Genomic DNA, 17,205 nt, shown 5'->3' with positions numbered 1-17,205 from the left:
GCAAATAGAGGTTGAGGGTAGATGGACAGAGGGTTCCGAGTTGGTCATCAGGTAAGGCAGGGTATGGGATCATGGAGGTAGAGAGACGTGTATTGGTAATGGGACATCTCTGGGCCTGAGAGCTTACTGGAACAAGTGGGAAGACACAAGGTGATCTGTCGGCAAGCACAGATGAGACTCCTAACAATGGGGGATTTGATCCTGAAGTGGCCCCTCCCTGTAACATGACATTATGATCAAACATTCTTCTTCTCCTCCTCCTCCTTTTCTTTGTCCTCCTTGTCCTCCTTCTCCTTCTTGTCCTCCTCCTCCTCCTCCTCCTCCTCATGCTTCTTCCTCTTCCTCCATTCACTAGCTCATTTGGACTTCTCCCTGCCTACCTCCACGTCTAATCCACCAGTCCCTAGAAAACCCTCTTGGGAAAAGTGTGTCTTCTCTCATTTTCATTCCTCCACAGTGCGTTCTTCTAAGCAGCCAGGCTCTTCTCTCTGTACCCAAACAATTCAGGCATATCCTCTTCATCACATCTTCCTGTGATTTATCACACAGTCTACTTTTCAAATATACCTTCCCTTTCAAACACTGGTCACTCCTTCTAACCCAGCTGTATAAAAAGTGCACATCTACAGTCCATGCAGCGGGTTTAAAAGCATGCGCTATGACAGAGAAACACCTCAACTACAAACAGTCCTTTTAGCTAAACACACCATTTTGGGGGTTCACATTACTGCCACATATCCTGAAACAGTGCTGTGCAGTGGTAGCCAGGGCTCTGTGTGTCCAGGGCTTGTCTCTACCATGTGGGCTGAGGTCAAGTGTGTGGGCATATTCATTCACTGGGGACCGAGGCATGGTAGAATGCATACACAACTCTTTCTTTTTCCTCTAGTATTTAGATGTCTAGCACCGATTTGATGGATTGTATTTGATTTCTGTGTGTGTTGGGCATACAACCGCTTTGGCCAACAAAGCATACAACAAGTCAGGATAAACAAATGACTGCCAACCACTCTGCCCAATCCTGGAGGTAAATTGATCCAGAAATGTGGCCGCTCTGATCACATCAAGGGAATTGCAAGCTCAGTGTGATCCTTCTGGACACACCCTTCATACACGCCTTTAATCCCAAACAAGCTAATCCTACTGGAAGGCAGACAAATTGTTCAATCAGAGTACAGAGGGTGTGTCAGAGATTGGATACACCCATCTCTCCTATATAAGCACAGCAAAAGAAGGGAGAGTTTTTGTCCGTGAGCAGAGTTGCCTGCAGTTGGGAGTGCATTAGCCGAGCGCATTGCAGTGCACTTGAGCTCCGTTGAGAGTGTGTCCATAGACCATTCAACGCAGAGAATAAGAAGGAGTCAGAAGATCAGAACAATAGACAGAATTATTTAGAGCAAAGCCCTGTGAAGTTTGGAGAGTCCGGGTTGAATCACTCATCTTGGAGAGCTGTTGGAATTGAAACAGTCTACCAGAATTCAGGAAGAACAAGAACTTATTCAAAATTAAGCAGGTGAGACTATAATTTCTTCTGGCAATTAAAAGGTACATCTGGTTTATTTGGGGGGTTTACATCGGGGGCAAACCCAAAGTGATTATCCACCAATACAGCCCACAGGTCCTCTGAGAAAAAGCTCCAGAAGAGACATTCACCAAGGTTGTCTCCAGAGGAAGAATCATTTCCTCAAGCTCTGCAGGGGACCCAGAGACATTCTGAAACTCTGGAACCACTGGAGACTTAAGGCCAGAGCAAGGCACCGATCAGAGGACTCAGACAAGGTAAGCCTTACCAAGTCAACAGAAAAGACACTTTACCTTGTATAGGCAGACTTTGACTGCATTACCAATGGAAAATTCCAGTGCTGATCCCTCACACACAAGTGTAAAGATTGGAGACTACCAGAAGATAGTTGAGAAAGCCTTGACTTTGCTGATTGCATGTGTGATTTCGGGCATAAGCGTCTACCAATTTTCAGTTGCAATCTTCATATATTTCCTCTTAGAAGAACTGAAAAATAGACATCTACAACTAGAAATTCTCTCAAAAAAGGTTGCAAAGCTAGCTGGGCAACAACAAGAAATAGGTGTGCTAGGGGCAAAAGTAGCCATGATATTACAAAGGCTTGAAAGACCAACGGCAGAGGAAGCAAGAGAACAGGAAGTGCTTAATTGTGAACCTGTGGTGCCTGATAAAATCGAGGCTGAAGACAGACAGCCCATTGAACATACAGCACCCCCTCTTACGGACCTTACTGAGGCAGGTTCACCATCTGCACTATCTTTCCCAGCGGCCCGGGAACAGAGGCCTGAAAATGGTTTGCAAGAGCAAACAGGAATTTCAGGTCCGAATAATAGGAAGCCGGACTGTGCGGAGCCTCCTCGCTCTTGCAGCTCTCCTCACCTCAAGCCAAAGGCTCCCCAAACGGACCCAGCGCTGCTGCCCCAGCACTTAACTTCACATACTGATGCAAGATTGGCTCGACCCTGCGATCAAATCTATTCCTCCATTACCCGGGATCAAAGATTTCAAGATATTCTGAAAATACCATACCAGCTGGACTTAAGAAATGAACCAGCCAGAGAAGATCTGAAGCATATCGTTATAGATGGCAGTAATGTTGCAATGGCCCATGGTCTGAACAAGTTCTTTAGTTGCCGTGGCATTGCCGTTGCAGTTGAATATTTTTGGAAGCTCGGCCACAGAAACATCACTGTGTTTGTCCCACACTGGAGAACCGGTCGGCATCCTGATGCCACAGAGCAGCACTTCTTAAGCCAGCTCCGGGAGCTTGGGCTATTAGCTTTCACTCCTTCCCGGACGAACCTTGGGCAGAGAATTGCTTCTCATGACGACAGGTTCCTGCTCCACTTAGCAGAAAAGACTGGTGGCATCATTGTAACCAATGACAACTTGAGAGAGTTTGTGACCGAGTCCGTGTCCTGGAGAGAAATTATCGCAAGAAGGCTGCTTCAGTACACTTTTGTGGGGGACATATTTATGGTTCCTGACGACCCTCTGGGAAGACATGGACCTCGGCTCGGAGAATTTCTTCGAAGGGAGGCCTTTCTTCTACACACGCCTCCAAAACTCGATGCCCAGTCAGATGTGCGCACATTTGGCCACGCCATCCAGAGCCGCAATAGCCAGGGAGCCCAAGCAAGCCCTGGTGCTCCACCCAGGACCAGGCTTCTGCAGAGAAAAGCGCTCTGAGGGTGGCCTTTGTGAATGGCCTTCCCGGACGCTGAGCAAAACCTGATGTTCGACCAGATTCTGGCGGCTCATCCCTACTTGAGAGTCCCGAGTGCCCTCTCCGTCCTGGTGATTTGCTGCAAGCTGTCCTGAGTGCCCAGGGACAATGGGAGCCCTGGGTGGGAGGTTGGAACTGCCAACTGCGGGAAGTGCCATAATGTGAAGGAACCCAGTGTAATGTTCATTGGGATAGAAAACAAAAGGGAAGGGGATATGTGCTGTATACAACATGAGATGCTCGCTCCACAGCAAGGGGAAATGAGTACTCCCCGAAAGACACTGAAGAATGCTGCCTCACGGAAGTAGAACCTTAAGGGTTCTCGGAACGTCCTTTGGCTGGGCTCAGTGGAACAGAGAGTTGAAGGAAAGGTACAGCTGAAGCAAACATGGGAGGGAGAATGTTCAGGGAAAGCCAGCAACAAAAGAGACGAGTGATGTTGATGAAAGAATCCAGGCAAACGAAATGCATGGACTCATCTGTCTTCCTTGCATTGCTTGGTTGAGCTACCTTTTCCTGAACTCCACGGAGAACGGTCCAACAAAACCTTCTGGGAGTGGGCTTGCAGCTTCTGCGGGCTTGAACTGCTTGGCCGAGTGATGTCAGCTGACAGATGTGCTGAGGCTAGACCTGTTGAGCACAGGTGATATATGGAGGGATAGAAATAGAACTTGAGGGTCTCGTGTCTTCTTCAGTGGTCTTCCATTCCCTGAGAGAAGCACAGCTGAGAACCTCTCCTGGTCTTCCTCCTGCTGAGGCATGCTTAGCCTGAGGTCTGGCTGTCACTGCTGGTTTCTGCCACAGCTGCTGCTCCTTGACTGCTATCCTGACTCTACCAAATTGGAGTGCTGCTGTATCCCTGAAGTGTTTGCTGGCGGACTGAGCTGCCACTTTCTGGACAAACTGAGTGTGGCTGCTCCAAGGAAACAACTATTTGTGTGCTTACAGAGAGGAGACTCGCATGGCAGCATTCTGTGAGGCCCAACCAGCAGCTTACGAATTCATCTGGAGGTACTTTCACACAACCATTGGACAGAAGCCAGAGAGAAATGTGGTTCTCTTAAGGAGAAGCTGGAGGATCTGAGAAGCGTGGAGGCCCCTCGGGAAGACCAAAAGGACTCAACTAACCTGGATCCTCAAGATCTTAGAGAACAAGCAACCAACCAGACAGCGTATATCTTCTGAGAGGAGGCCTCCAACACATATACTGCAGAGGACTGCCTTTTCAGGTCCCATAGAATAGATGCAACTAAGCCGAGGGAGACTTGAGGCCTCAGGGAGTGGGGAGGTCTGGTTGGTGGGGAGAGGTATTGGGGAACAGCCCATTGGACAGTGGGAGGTGGGAGGTGTTCTGGGATGAGTGTGGAATGGCATGGGGATGATGACTGGACTGTAAATGTAAGACTAAAGTATAATAAAAGGAAAAATTGAACCTTTCTAAACTGGTCCATGTTCACATTATCCTTTCTTGTTCTCTTTCATTTTTATCTGGCTTACTCTGCTATCTGCATTCTAACTTTTTGAGAGCTTTGTAGAGTGTAGATATTAGCCTTCTATTGGATGGAGGGTAGGTAAGATCTTTCTTTCCCCATTCAGTTGGTCTCTGTTTTGTCCCGATTTACACGGCCATATTACTTACAGGACCTTTCCACATTCATGTGGTCCCATTTGTTGCTTTGTTCTTTTTGTCAGTTTGTTATTTATGTTTTCATTTTTTATCGTTTGGGATTTTCTTTCTTTTTTGATTTGGTATTTGTTTGAATTTTTTCTTTTTCTTTTTGGCCTTAGAACATAAACCATTTGCCTTCTGACCAAGTGACTTTCTTTCCCCTTTGCCTCTCAGTTCCAGGATCTGACCCACATTCTCTTCTTTTATTTTCAGTGTATCTAGTTTTATATGGTGGTCTTTGATCTACTTGGTGTTGAGCTTTGTACAAGAGATTAGAATGTATCAATTTCCATTCCTCCACAAGGGGATCTCCACTGGAAAGAGCACCATTTCTTGAAAATTAGGTCTTTTTTCTATTGGGTGATTTTAGCTCCTTTGTCAAGGTCAAATGACCTTAGGTGTGTGAGTTCATTCCCGGGTCTTCAATTCTATTCCCTTGATCCTCCTGCCTTTCCTTGTACTGGGCACTCTTTATCTCTATTGCTCTGCAATAGAGCTTGAGGTTATGGGGGATGGTTCCTACCTTCTTATTTTGAAGCAGCAATACATTTTTTTACACACTGTAGTGGAATTGTCCTTCAGTGAGACGAAACTTTCCAATGATATGGATGCATGGGTTCCTTAAAACTACAAGCATACCAACCAAAGGCGAATGTTTTACGTTCGTGAAGATGCAAAGGAATAGAAGAAAAAGATTCTTGTAAATTTATAATAATTGGATAGGATGTGGTGCTGAGATCTCCTACCATTAATGTGTGGTTTTCTCTAAAAATTCAACCTGGAGTAATGTTACTTTTATGGTTCTGAGTGTGCTAGTGTTTGGAGCACAATCAAGATGTAATCTTGTTGGGTTTATCATTGATGGGTATAATATCTCCCTCACCATGTCTTTGGACTCAACATGGTAGAAATTTTTTTTCCTCGACATTAACATGTCTGCTCCAGCTTTTTGGATGTGTCAGACTGCTTGGAATTTTAAATTCAGGGCTTTATTCCAAAGCTGCAACTGCCTTTGTTGCTGAGTTCTGATTCTCGTGTGTAGCAGATTGAAGAATTTCTTTTGCATCTATTGTATTATCTTTTGCCTGTTAGGTTGGAGTTGAGTCCTTCCATGTTGAAAGATGGTAATAACTAATGATGGTTATTTTCGGTAATTTAGATAACTGTTGTGGTGCTGACGGTTTTCGTTGCGGCAGCAGTGTGTGTGTGGGAGTGGGAGGTTGTGACTGTGTTTGCGTATTTGTTTCCACTTTTCTTTTTGGTGCTGTGAAATTATCTACCACGTTTTCTTGAATATAGTAATCCTCCTCCAGTTGCAGGTTTATTTCTAATATCTTTGTAGGGCTGTGTTTGGGAGTCAAAGTTTATATTTGAATCGGTCATGGGAATCTACTTTCCTTCCTTAGTCGAGAATGAAAGTTTTTCTGGGTATATTAGTGTAAGTGAGCAGTTGTATTGTATGGTGTCTGTAAAACACATGCCCAGCAATTTCTGTGTTTCAGAGCCTCTGTTGAGAGTTCAGGTGTAGTTCTAATTGATCATGAGTGAGATCAAACAGACACAAATAACTTATGTGGTATCTATTCACCTGTAATGGATATTACCTGTAAAATACAAGATAAAGTAAACAGGATCCAAAGAACCTCCAAAGGCGCACAACACAGAGAAAAGTTGGAGAAGTATTGAACCCTTCTCAGAAGGAGAAATAAAATAGAGCTTGAGGGTAGATGGACAGAGGGTTCTGAGTTGGTCATCGGGTAAGGCAGGGTATGGGATCATGGAGATAGAGAGACATGTATTGGTAATGGGAAATCTCTGGGCCTCAGAGCTAACTGGAACAAGTGGGAAGACACAAGGCGATCTGTAGGCAAGCACAGATGAGACTCCGAACAATGGGGGATTTGATGCTGAAAAGGCCCCTCCCTGTAACATGACATTATGATCAAATATTCTTCTTTACCGCCTCCTCCTTTTCTTCATCCTCCTTGTCCTCCTTCTCCTTCTTTTGCTCCTCCTCTTCCTCCTCCTGATTCTTCTTCCTCTTCCTCCATTCACTAGGTCATTTGGACTTCTTCCTGCCTACCTATATGTCTACTCAACCAGTCCCTACAAAACACTCTTGGGAAAAGTGTGTCTTCTCTCATGAACATTCCTCCACAGTGCTTTCTTCTAAGCAGCCAGGCTCTTCTCTCTGTACACAAACAATTCAGGCATATCCTCTTCATCACATCTTCCTGTGCTTTATCACAGAGTCTACTTTTCAAATATACCTTCCCTTTCAAACACTGGTCACTCCATCTAACCCAGCTGTATAAAAGAGCATAACTATAGTCCAAGCTGAGGGTTTAAAAGCGTGTGCTATGACGGAGAAACACCTCAACTACAAACAGTCCTTTTTGGTAAGCACACCATTTTGGGGGTTCATATTGCTACCAAATATTCTGAGACACTGCTGTGCAGTGCTAGCCAGGGCTCTGTGTGCCTGGGGCTGGTTTGTACCATGTGGGCTGAGGTCAAGTGTGTGGGCATACTCATTCACTGTTGTCTGCGACAGGGTAGAACTCAAATAAAACTCTTTCTTTTTCCTCTAGTATTTAGATGTCTAGCATTGATTTGATGGGATTGTATTTGATTTCTGTGTGTGTTGGGCATAAACCCTCTTTGGCCAACAAAGCATGCAACAAGTCAGGATAAACAAATGACTGACAACACCTCTGCAACAATTGAGGAGGTAAATTGATCCAGCAAAGTGGCTGCCCTGATCCCATCTAGGGAATTGCAAGGTCAGTGTGATCATTCTGGACACACCCTTCATACACGCCTTTAATCCCAAACAAGATAATCCTACTGGAAGGCAGACAAAATTTTCAATCAGAGTACAGAGGGTGTGTCAGAGATTGGATACACCCACCTCTCCTATATAAGCACAGCAAAGAAGGGAGAGTTTTTATCCATTAGCAGAGTTGCCTTCAGTTGGGAGTGCATTAGCTGAGATCATTGGAGTGCACTGGAGCTCCGTTGTGAGTGTGTACATAGACCATTCTAAGCAGAGGCTAAGAATAAGTCAGAAGATCAGAACAATAGACTGAATTATTTTGGGCAAAGCCCTGTAAGTTTGGAGAGGACGGGTTGAATCAGTCATCTCGGACAGGTGTTGGAATTGAACCATTCTACAAGAATTCAGGAAGAACAAGAACTTATTCAAAATTAAGCAGTTGAGACTATAATTTCTTCTGGCAATTAAAAGGTACATCCGGTTTATTTGGGGGGTTTACATCGGGGGCAAACCCAAAGTGATTATCCACCAATACAGCCCACAGGTCGTCTGAGAGAAAGCTCAAGAAGAGACATTCACCAAGGTTGTCTCCAGAGGAAGAATCATTTCCTCAAGCTCTGCAGGGGACCCAGAGACATTCTGCAACTCTGGAACCACTGGAGACTTAAGGCCAGAGCAAGGCACCGATCAGAGGACTCAGACAAGGTAAGCCTTACCAAGTCAACAGAAAAGACACTTTTCCTTGTATAGGCAGACTTTGACTGCATTACCAATGGAAAATTCCAGTGCTGATCCCTCACACACAAGTGTAAAGATTGGAGACTACCAGAAGATAGTTGAGAAAGCCTTGACTTTGCTGATTGCATGTGTGATTTCGGGCATAAGCGTCTACCAATTTTCAGTTGCAATCTTCATATATTTCCTCTTAGAAGAACTGAAAAATAGACATCTACAACTAGAAATTCTCTCAAAAAAGGTTGCAAAGCTAGCTGGGCAACAACAAGAAATAGGTGTGCTAGGAGCAAAAGTAGCCATGATATTACAAAGGCTTGAAAGACCAACCGCAGGGGAAGCAAGAGAACAGGAAGTGCTTAAATGTGAACCTGTGGTGCCTGATAAAATCGAGGCTGAAGACAGACAGCCCATTGAACATAAAGCACACCCTCTTACGGACCTTACTGAGGCAGGTTCACCATCTGCACTATCTTTCCCAGCGGCCCGGGAACAGAGGCCTGAAAATGGTTTGCAAGAGCAAACAGGAATTACAGGTCCGAATAATAGGAAGCCGGACTGTGCAGAGGCTACTCGCTCTTCCAGCTCTCCACACCTCAAGCCAAACGCTCCCCAAACGGACCCAGCGCTGCTGCCCCAGCACTTAACTTCACATACTGATGCAAGATTGGCTCGACCCTGCGATCACATCTATTCCTCCATTACCCGGGATCAAAGATTTCAAGATATTCTGAAAATACCATACCAGCTGGACTTAAGAAATGAACCAGCCAGAGAAGATCTGAAGCATATCGTTATAGATGGCAGTAATGTTGCAATGGCCCATGGTCTGAACAAGTTCTTTAGTTGCCGTGGCATTGCCGTTGCAGTTGAATATTTTTGGAAGCTCGGCCACAGAAACATCACTGTGTTTGTCCCACACTGGAGAACCACTCGGCATCCTGACAGCACTTCTTAAGCCAGCTCCGGGAGCTTGGGATATTAGCTTTCACTCCTTCCCGGACTAACCTTGGGCAGAGAATTGCTTCTCTTGACGACAGGTTCATGCTCTACTTAGCAGAAAAGACTGTAGGCATCATTGTAACCAATGACAACTTTAGAGAGATTGTGACCGAGTCCGTGTCCTGGAGAGAAATTATCGCAAGAAGGCTGCTTCAGTACACTTTTGTGGGGGACATATTTATGGTTCCTGACGACCCTCTGGGAAGACATGGACCTCGGCTCGAAGAATTTCTTCAAAGGGAGGCCTTTCTTCTACACACGCCTCCAAAACTCGATGCCCAGTCAGATGTGCGCACATTTGGCCACACCATCCAAAGCCACAATATCCAGGGAGCCCAAGCAAGCCTTGTTGCTCCACCCAGGACCAGGATTCTGCAGAGAAAAGCGCTCTGAGTGTGGCCTTTGTGAATGGCCTTCCCGGACGCTGAGCAAAACCTGATGTTCTACCAGACTCTGGCGGCTTATCCCTACTTTAGAGACCTGAGTGCCCTCTCTGTCCTGGTGATTTACTGCAAGCTGGACTGAGGGCCCAGGGACAAAGGGAGCCCTGATTGGGAGGTTGAAACTGCCAACTGTGGGAAGTGCCATAATGTGAAGGAACCCAGTGTAACGTTCCTTGGAATAGAAAACAAAAGGGAAGGAGATATGTACTATATACAACATGAGATGCTTGCTCCACAGCAAGGGGAAATGAGTACTCCCCGAAAGACACTGAAGAATGCTGCCTCACTGAAGTAGAACCTTAAGGGTTCTTGGTACGTCCTTTGGCTGGGCTCGGTGGAACAGAGAGTGGAAGGATAGGTACAGCTGAAGCAAACAAAGGAGGGAGAATGTTCAGGGAAAGCCATCAACAAGAGACAAGTGATGTTGATGAAAGCATCCAGGCAAAGGAAATGCATGGACTCATCTGTCTTCCTTGCATTGCTTTCTTGAACTATCTTTTCCTGAACTACACGGAAAAGGTCCAACAGAACCTTCTGGGAGGGGGCTTGCAGCTTCTGTGGGCTTGAGCTGCTTGGGGGAGTGATGTCAGTTGACAGATGTGCTGAGGCTAGACCTGTTGAGCACAGGTGATATATGGAGAGATATAAATAGAAATTGAGGGTCTCCTGTCTTCTTCAGTGGTCTCCCATTCCCTGAGAGAAGCTCAGCTGAGAACCTCTCTTGGTCTTCCTCCTGCTGAGGCATGCTTAGCCTGAGGTCTGGCTGCCACTGCTGGTTTTTGCCACAGCTGCTGGTCCTTGATTGCTATCCTGACTCTAGCAAATTGGATTGCTGCTGTATCACTGATTTTCATGGAGACATGTCTTACAAAATCTTCTGTGTGTGTGTGCTTGCAGCTTTGTGTGGTTGAGCTGATTTGCTGATTGGTGTCAGCTGACAGATGTGCTGAGGCTAGACCTGTTGAGCACAGGTGATATATGGAGGATATAAATAGAACTTGAGGGTCTTGTTTCTTCTTCAGTGGTCTTCCATTCACTGAGAGAAGCACAGCTTAGAACCTCTCCTGGTCTTTTTTCCTCTTGCTGAGGCATGCTTAGCCTGAGGTCTGGCTGTCACTGCTGGTTTCTGCCACAGCTGCTGCTCCTTAACCTCTATCCTGACTCTACCAAATTGGACTGCTGCTGTATCCCTGAAGTGTTTGCTAGAGGACTGAGCTGCCACTTTCTGGACTAACTGTGTGTGGCTGCTCCAAGGAAACAACTATTGGTGTGCTTACAGAGAGTAGACTCGCATGGCAGCATTCTGTGAGGCCCAACCAGCAGCTTAGGAATTCATCTGTAGATACTTTCATACAACCATTGGACAGAAGCCAGAGAGAAATGTGGTTGTCTTAAGGCAAAGCTGGAGTATCCGAGAAGCGTGGAGGCCCCTCAGGAAGACCAAAAAACTCAACTAACCTGGATCCTCAAGATCTTTGAGAACAAGCAACCAACCAGACAGCATATATCTTCTGAGAGGAGGCCTCCAACACATATACTGCAGAGGACTGCCTTTTCAGGTCCCATAGAATAGATGCAACTAAGCCGAGGGAGACTTGAGGCCTCAGGGAGTGGGGAGGTCTGGTTGGTGGGGAGAGGTATTGGGGAACAGCCCATTGGACAGTGGGAGGTGGAAGGTGTTCTGGGATGAGTGTGGAATGGCATGGGGATGGTGACTGGACTGTAAATGTAAGACTAAAGTGTGATAAAAGGAAAAATTGAACCTTTCTAAACTGGTCCATGTTCACATTTTCCTTTCTTATTGACTATCTCTGATGTGTGGTGGGCCATAAGGGAGGATTAAGAGCTATAGAAACACTATCAAGAACTATTTGTATTCTCTCACTCATGATGAAGTTTTTTAGTCGTAACTGTTTGCCTACGAATTTCATAAAGTCCTTCTTTTAAATAGTTGAGTAGTACTCCCTTGAGTAAACATACCACATTTTCTCCATACATTCCTCTGTTGAAAGACATCTGGGTACATTCCAGCTTCTGGCTAGTATGAATAAGGCTGCTATGAGCATAGTGGTGGAAGTGTCTTTGTTCTAGTTTGGAGTAATCTTTAGGAATGTGCCCAGGAAGGGTATTGCTGGGTCCTAAGGGAGTATTGTGCCCACATTTCTGAGGAACTTCTAAACTTATTTCCAGAGAGCCTCTACCAGCTTGCGGTCCCACCAAGATTGGAGGACGGTTCCTTTGTCTCCACATCCTTGCCAGCATCTCTTGTAACCTGAGTTTTCAAATTAACCACTCTGAGTGTAGAGTGATGAAATCTCAGAGTTGTTTGTAGTTCCATTTACTTGATAACTGAGGATGTTTAACCTTCTTCTAAGTGCTTCAGCGCCATTAAGTATTCCCCAGTTAAGATTCTTTATTAATTTCCCCATTTTTATTTGGATTATTCTGCTATCTGCATTCTAAATTTTTGAGATTTGTGTAGAGTGTAGATATTAGCCTTCTGTTGGATGGAAGGTTGGTAAGATCCTTCTTTCCCCATTCAGTTGGTCTCTGTTTTGTCATATTTACAGTGCCTTTTTACTTACAATATCTTGGCACATTTATGTGCTCCCAATTGTTGCTTTGTTCTTTTTGTCCGTTTATTATTTGTTTGTTTTGATGTTCTGTCTTTTGGGTTTTTTCTTTATTATTTGTTTTATTTTAATTTTTTCTTTTTCTTATTGATCTTTAGAGAATAAACCACTTGCCCTCTGATCAAGTAATTTTCTTTCCCCTTTGCTTCTCAGTTCCAGTTTTTTTTTTTTTTTTTTTTTTTTTTTTTGTTCTTTTTTTCGGAGCTGGGGACCGAACCCAGGGCCTTGCGCTTCCTAGGCAAGCGCTCTACCACTGAGCTAAATCCCCAACCCCCTCAGTTCCAGTTTTAACCCACATTCTCTTCTTGTAGTTTGAGTGTATCTGATTTTCCATGGTGGTCTTTGATCTATTTGGATTTGAGTTTTATACAAGGAGATGAGAATGTATCAATTTTCATTCCTCTACATGGAGATCTCCACTGGAAAGGGCACCATTTCTTAGAAATGCAGTCTTTTTTCTATTGGGTGATTTCAGCTCCTTTGTCAAGATCAGGTGACCATAGGTGTGTGAGTTCATTCCCCGGTCTTCAATTCTATTCCCTTGATCCTCTTGCCTTTCCTTGTACTGTGTACTCTTTATCTCTATTGCTCCTCAATAGAGCATGAGGTCATGGGGCTGGTTCCTACATTCTATTTTGAAGCAGCAACACATTTCTTATACTCTGTATTGGAATTATCCCTTCAGTGATACTAAACTTTCCAATGATATGGGTGCATAGATTCTATAAAACTACAAGCATACAATCTAAATGTGAACATTTTACATTCGTGAAGATGCAAAGGAATAGTATGTAAAGATTCTTGTAAATTTATAATAAATTGATAGGGTGTGGCAATGAGATGTCCTACTATTAATATGTGATTTTCTGTACATATTGAAGCTGGAGTAATGTTTCTGTTATGTTTCTGGGTGTGTTAGCATTTGGGCATGAATGTTGACAATCAATATGTAATCTTGGTGGGTTTATCTTTGATGTGTATAATATCTCCTTCACCATGTCTTTTGACTCAACGTGGTAGAAACTCTATTTTCCTTGAAATTAAAATATGTCCTCCAGCTTTTTGGATGTGTCAGATTGCTTGGAATTTTAAATTCAGGGCTTTCTTCCAATGCTGCAACTGCCTTTGTTGGTGAGGTATGATTCTTGTGTGTAGCAGATTGAAGATATTCTTTTGCATCCATTGTATTATCTTCCGCCTATTAGGTTGGAGTTGAGTCCTTCGGTGTTGAAGGATGTTAATAACTAATGATGGTTAATTACAATAATTTATATAACTTTTGTGGTTGTGATGGTTTTGGTGGTTATGGCAGTGTGTGTGGGGGTGTGGGTGGTAGGGTCTTTTTTTGTGTTTGTTTTTTCTCTCTTCCTTTTGGTGCTGTGATGCTATCTCCTTTGTTTTCTTGATATAGTAATCCTCTTCCTGTTGCAGTTTTCTTTGTATTATCTTTATAGGGTTGTGTGTGGGACTAGAAATTTATATAAGTGTTGGTCATGGATATCTTGTTTCCTTCCTTAGTGGTGGATGAATGTTTTCCTGGGTATATTAGTGTAAGTTAGCAGTTTAATTGTATAATATTTGTAAAACACCTACCCAGGAACTTCTGTCTTTCAGGCCTCTGCTGAGAAATCAGATGTAATTCTAATTGATCATGAGTGAGATCAAACAGACACAAATTTCTTATGTGGTATCTATTCACCTGTAATGGATATTACCTGTAAAATACAAGATAAATTAAACAGAATCCAAAGAACCTCCAAAACCACACAACAAAGAGAAAAGATGGAGAATTATTAAACCGTTCTCAGAAGAAGAGATAAAGTAAAAGTTGAGGGTAGATAGACAGAGGGTTCAGTGTTGGTCATAAGTAAGGCAGGGTATCGATCATGGGGGTAGAGAGACATGTATTGGTAATGGGACATCTCTGGGCCTGAGAGAATACTGGAAGAAGTCAAAGACTTAAGGTGATCTATGGGCATGCACAGATGAGACTCCTAACAATGGGGGATTTGATCGTGAATTGGCCTGTCTCTGTAATGGCATTATGATCAAAATTCCTCTTCTTCTTCTTCTTCCTCTTCTTCTCCTTCTCCTTCTCCTCCTTTTTTGTCTTCCTCTTCGTGCATTCACTACCTCATTCTATCTTCTTCCTGCCTTCCTCCAACTCCCACACCCAACAAAACAATCACCACCACAACAATTACCTAATTATGCTAAATTAAACATCATTAGTTATTAACATCTTTCAACATCAAGGGTCTCAATTCCAACCTAGTAGGCAAAACATGAAACAATGGATGCAATAGAAATTCTTCAATCTGCTACACACAAGAAACATACCTCAGCAACAAAAGCAGTTGCAGGTTTTGAATAAAGCCCTGAATTAAATATTCCAAGAAATCTGACACATCAAAAAAGCTGGAGGAGACATTTTAATATCGAGGAAAATAGAGATTCAACCACATTGAGTCAAAAGACATGATGAGGAAGATATTATACCCATGAAAGATAAACCCACCAACATTGCATCTTTATTGTGAACATTCATGCTCTAAACATATTTGCACACTCAGAAGTGTAAAAGAAAGATTACTCAAGCTTCAATTTATAGAGAAAACCACACATTAATAGGAGATGTCACCACCACATAGTATAATATTATTATAAATTTAGAAGAATATTTTTATACTATTCTTTGCATCTTCGCTGATGAAAAGTATTCGCATTTAGCTTGTTTGCTTGTAGTTTTAAAGAACACATAAATCCGTATCGTTGGAAAGTTTAGTCTCACTGAAGGGGTAATTCAACTACAGTGTATAAGAAATATGTTGCTGCTTCAAAATAAAAAAATAAGAACCATCACCCATCACCTCAAGCTGTATTTTAGAGCAATAGAGATAAAGAGTTCCCAGTACAAGAAAAGTCAGGAGGAACAAGGAAATAGATTTAAAGACCCGGAAGTGAACTCACACACCTATGGTCACTTGATCTTGACAAAGGATCTGCAATCAACCAATAGAAAAAAAAGGACTGTATTTTCAAGAAATGGTGCTCTTTCCAGTGGAGATCTCCATGTAGACGAATGGAAATTGATACATTTTCATCACATTCTACAAAGCTCAAGTCCAAGTAGATCAAAGACCACCTTGTAAAACTAAATAAACTGAAAGTAAAAGAAGAGGATGTGGGTCAGATCCTGGACCTGAGAGACAAAGGGGAAAGAAAGTTACTTGATCAGAAGACAAATAGTTTATTATCTATGATCAAAAAAAAAAAAAGAAAGAAAGAAAAACATTGGGGAACTGGAAGACAAGAGCACTCAAGTGGCAGGTCCTCTGTGTTCCAGATACCGCCCAGAACCAAAGCTGACCGGTTCAAATGTTCCCTGCACCCAAATCCCATGGGAGGGAGAGCTAAACCTTCAGAGGGGCAGACAGGCCTGGGAAGACAGAAGAGACTACACTCTGCCCACATTTCTGACTCCAGAGGAAAACACCTAAAGCCATCTGGGACCCCGGTGCACAGGAGCCTCCAGAAATGCGTTGCAGGCCTTCCTGGTTGTCGCCCTCACAGAGAGCTCAAAAGCAGACCCCCACATGCAACTTCAGCCGCAGCACCACAGGTAAGACCAATTTTTCTGCTCCAAGCAACCTGCCTGGTGGACTGAGGACACAGGCCTACAGGAACAGCTGAAGAACAATAGAGAGGAAAGACTGCACGACTGAAAGCAGAACCTGATGGTGAGAGACAAGCGCAGGAACCCAAGCAATAGAAACCAAGACTACATTGCATCATCAGAGCTCATTTCTCCCACCAAAGCAATCACTGAATATCCAAACACACCAGAAAAGCAAGATCTAGATTTAAAGTCATATTTGATCATGATGCTGGGGGACTTCAAGAAAGACATGAAGAAATCCCTTAGAGAAACACAGGAAAACATAAATAAACAAGTAGAAGCCTATAGAGAGGAATCACAAAAATCGCTGAAAAAATTCCAGGAACACAAAATCAAGCAGTTCAAGGAATTAAATATGGAAATAGAAGCATCAAGAAAGAACACAGGGAAACAACCCTGGAAAAGCATACAAGAAGCCTACAGACTTCCAAATAGATTGGACCAGAAAAGAAACACCTCCTGCCACATAATAGTCAAAACACCAAATGCACAAAATAAAGAAAGAATATTAAAAGCAGTAAGCAAAAAAGGTCAAGTAACATATAAAGGCAGACCTATCAGAATCACACCAGACTTTTCGCCAGAGACTATGAAAGCCAGAAGATCCTGGACAGATGTCATACAGACCCTAAGAGAACACAACTGCCAGCCCAGGTTACTGTTTCGTGCAAAACTCTCAATTAACATAGATGGAAAAACCAAGATATTCCATGACAAAACCAAATTTACACAATGTCTTTCTACAAATCCAGCACTACAAAGGATAATAAATGGTAAAGCCCAACATAAGAAGGCAAGCTACACCCTAAAAGAAGCAAGAAACTAATCATCTTGGCAACAAAACAAAGAGAAGAAAAGCACACAAACATAACCTCATATCCAAATATGAATATAACAGGAAGCAATAATCACTATAACTTAATATCTCTCAACATCAATGGACTCCACTTCCCAATAAAAAGACATAGATTAACAAACTGAATACACAATGAGAACCCGGCATTCTGCTGCCTATAGGACACA

The 17,205-nt window shown here is 43.4% G+C and overlaps 2 pseudogenes; both read left to right on the top strand.

Annotated features, from left to right (window-relative positions):
• Positions 2,546-3,186, top strand: LOC120102149 (NEDD4-binding protein 1-like; annotated as a pseudogene).
• Positions 3,227-9,820, top strand: N4bp1l1 (Nedd4 binding protein 1 like 1; annotated as a pseudogene).
• Positions 9,821-17,205: the final 7,385 nt, after the last annotated feature.

Source organism: Rattus norvegicus, chromosome 4, assembly GCF_021556685.1.
Source record: "Rattus norvegicus strain SHRSP/BbbUtx chromosome 4, alternate assembly SHRSP_T2T, whole genome shotgun sequence".
Lineage (NCBI taxonomy): Eukaryota > Metazoa > Chordata > Mammalia > Rodentia > Muridae > Rattus > Rattus norvegicus.
Note: the sequence above shows the minus strand (reverse complement) of the source record. Positions and strands in the feature narration are given on the sequence as shown.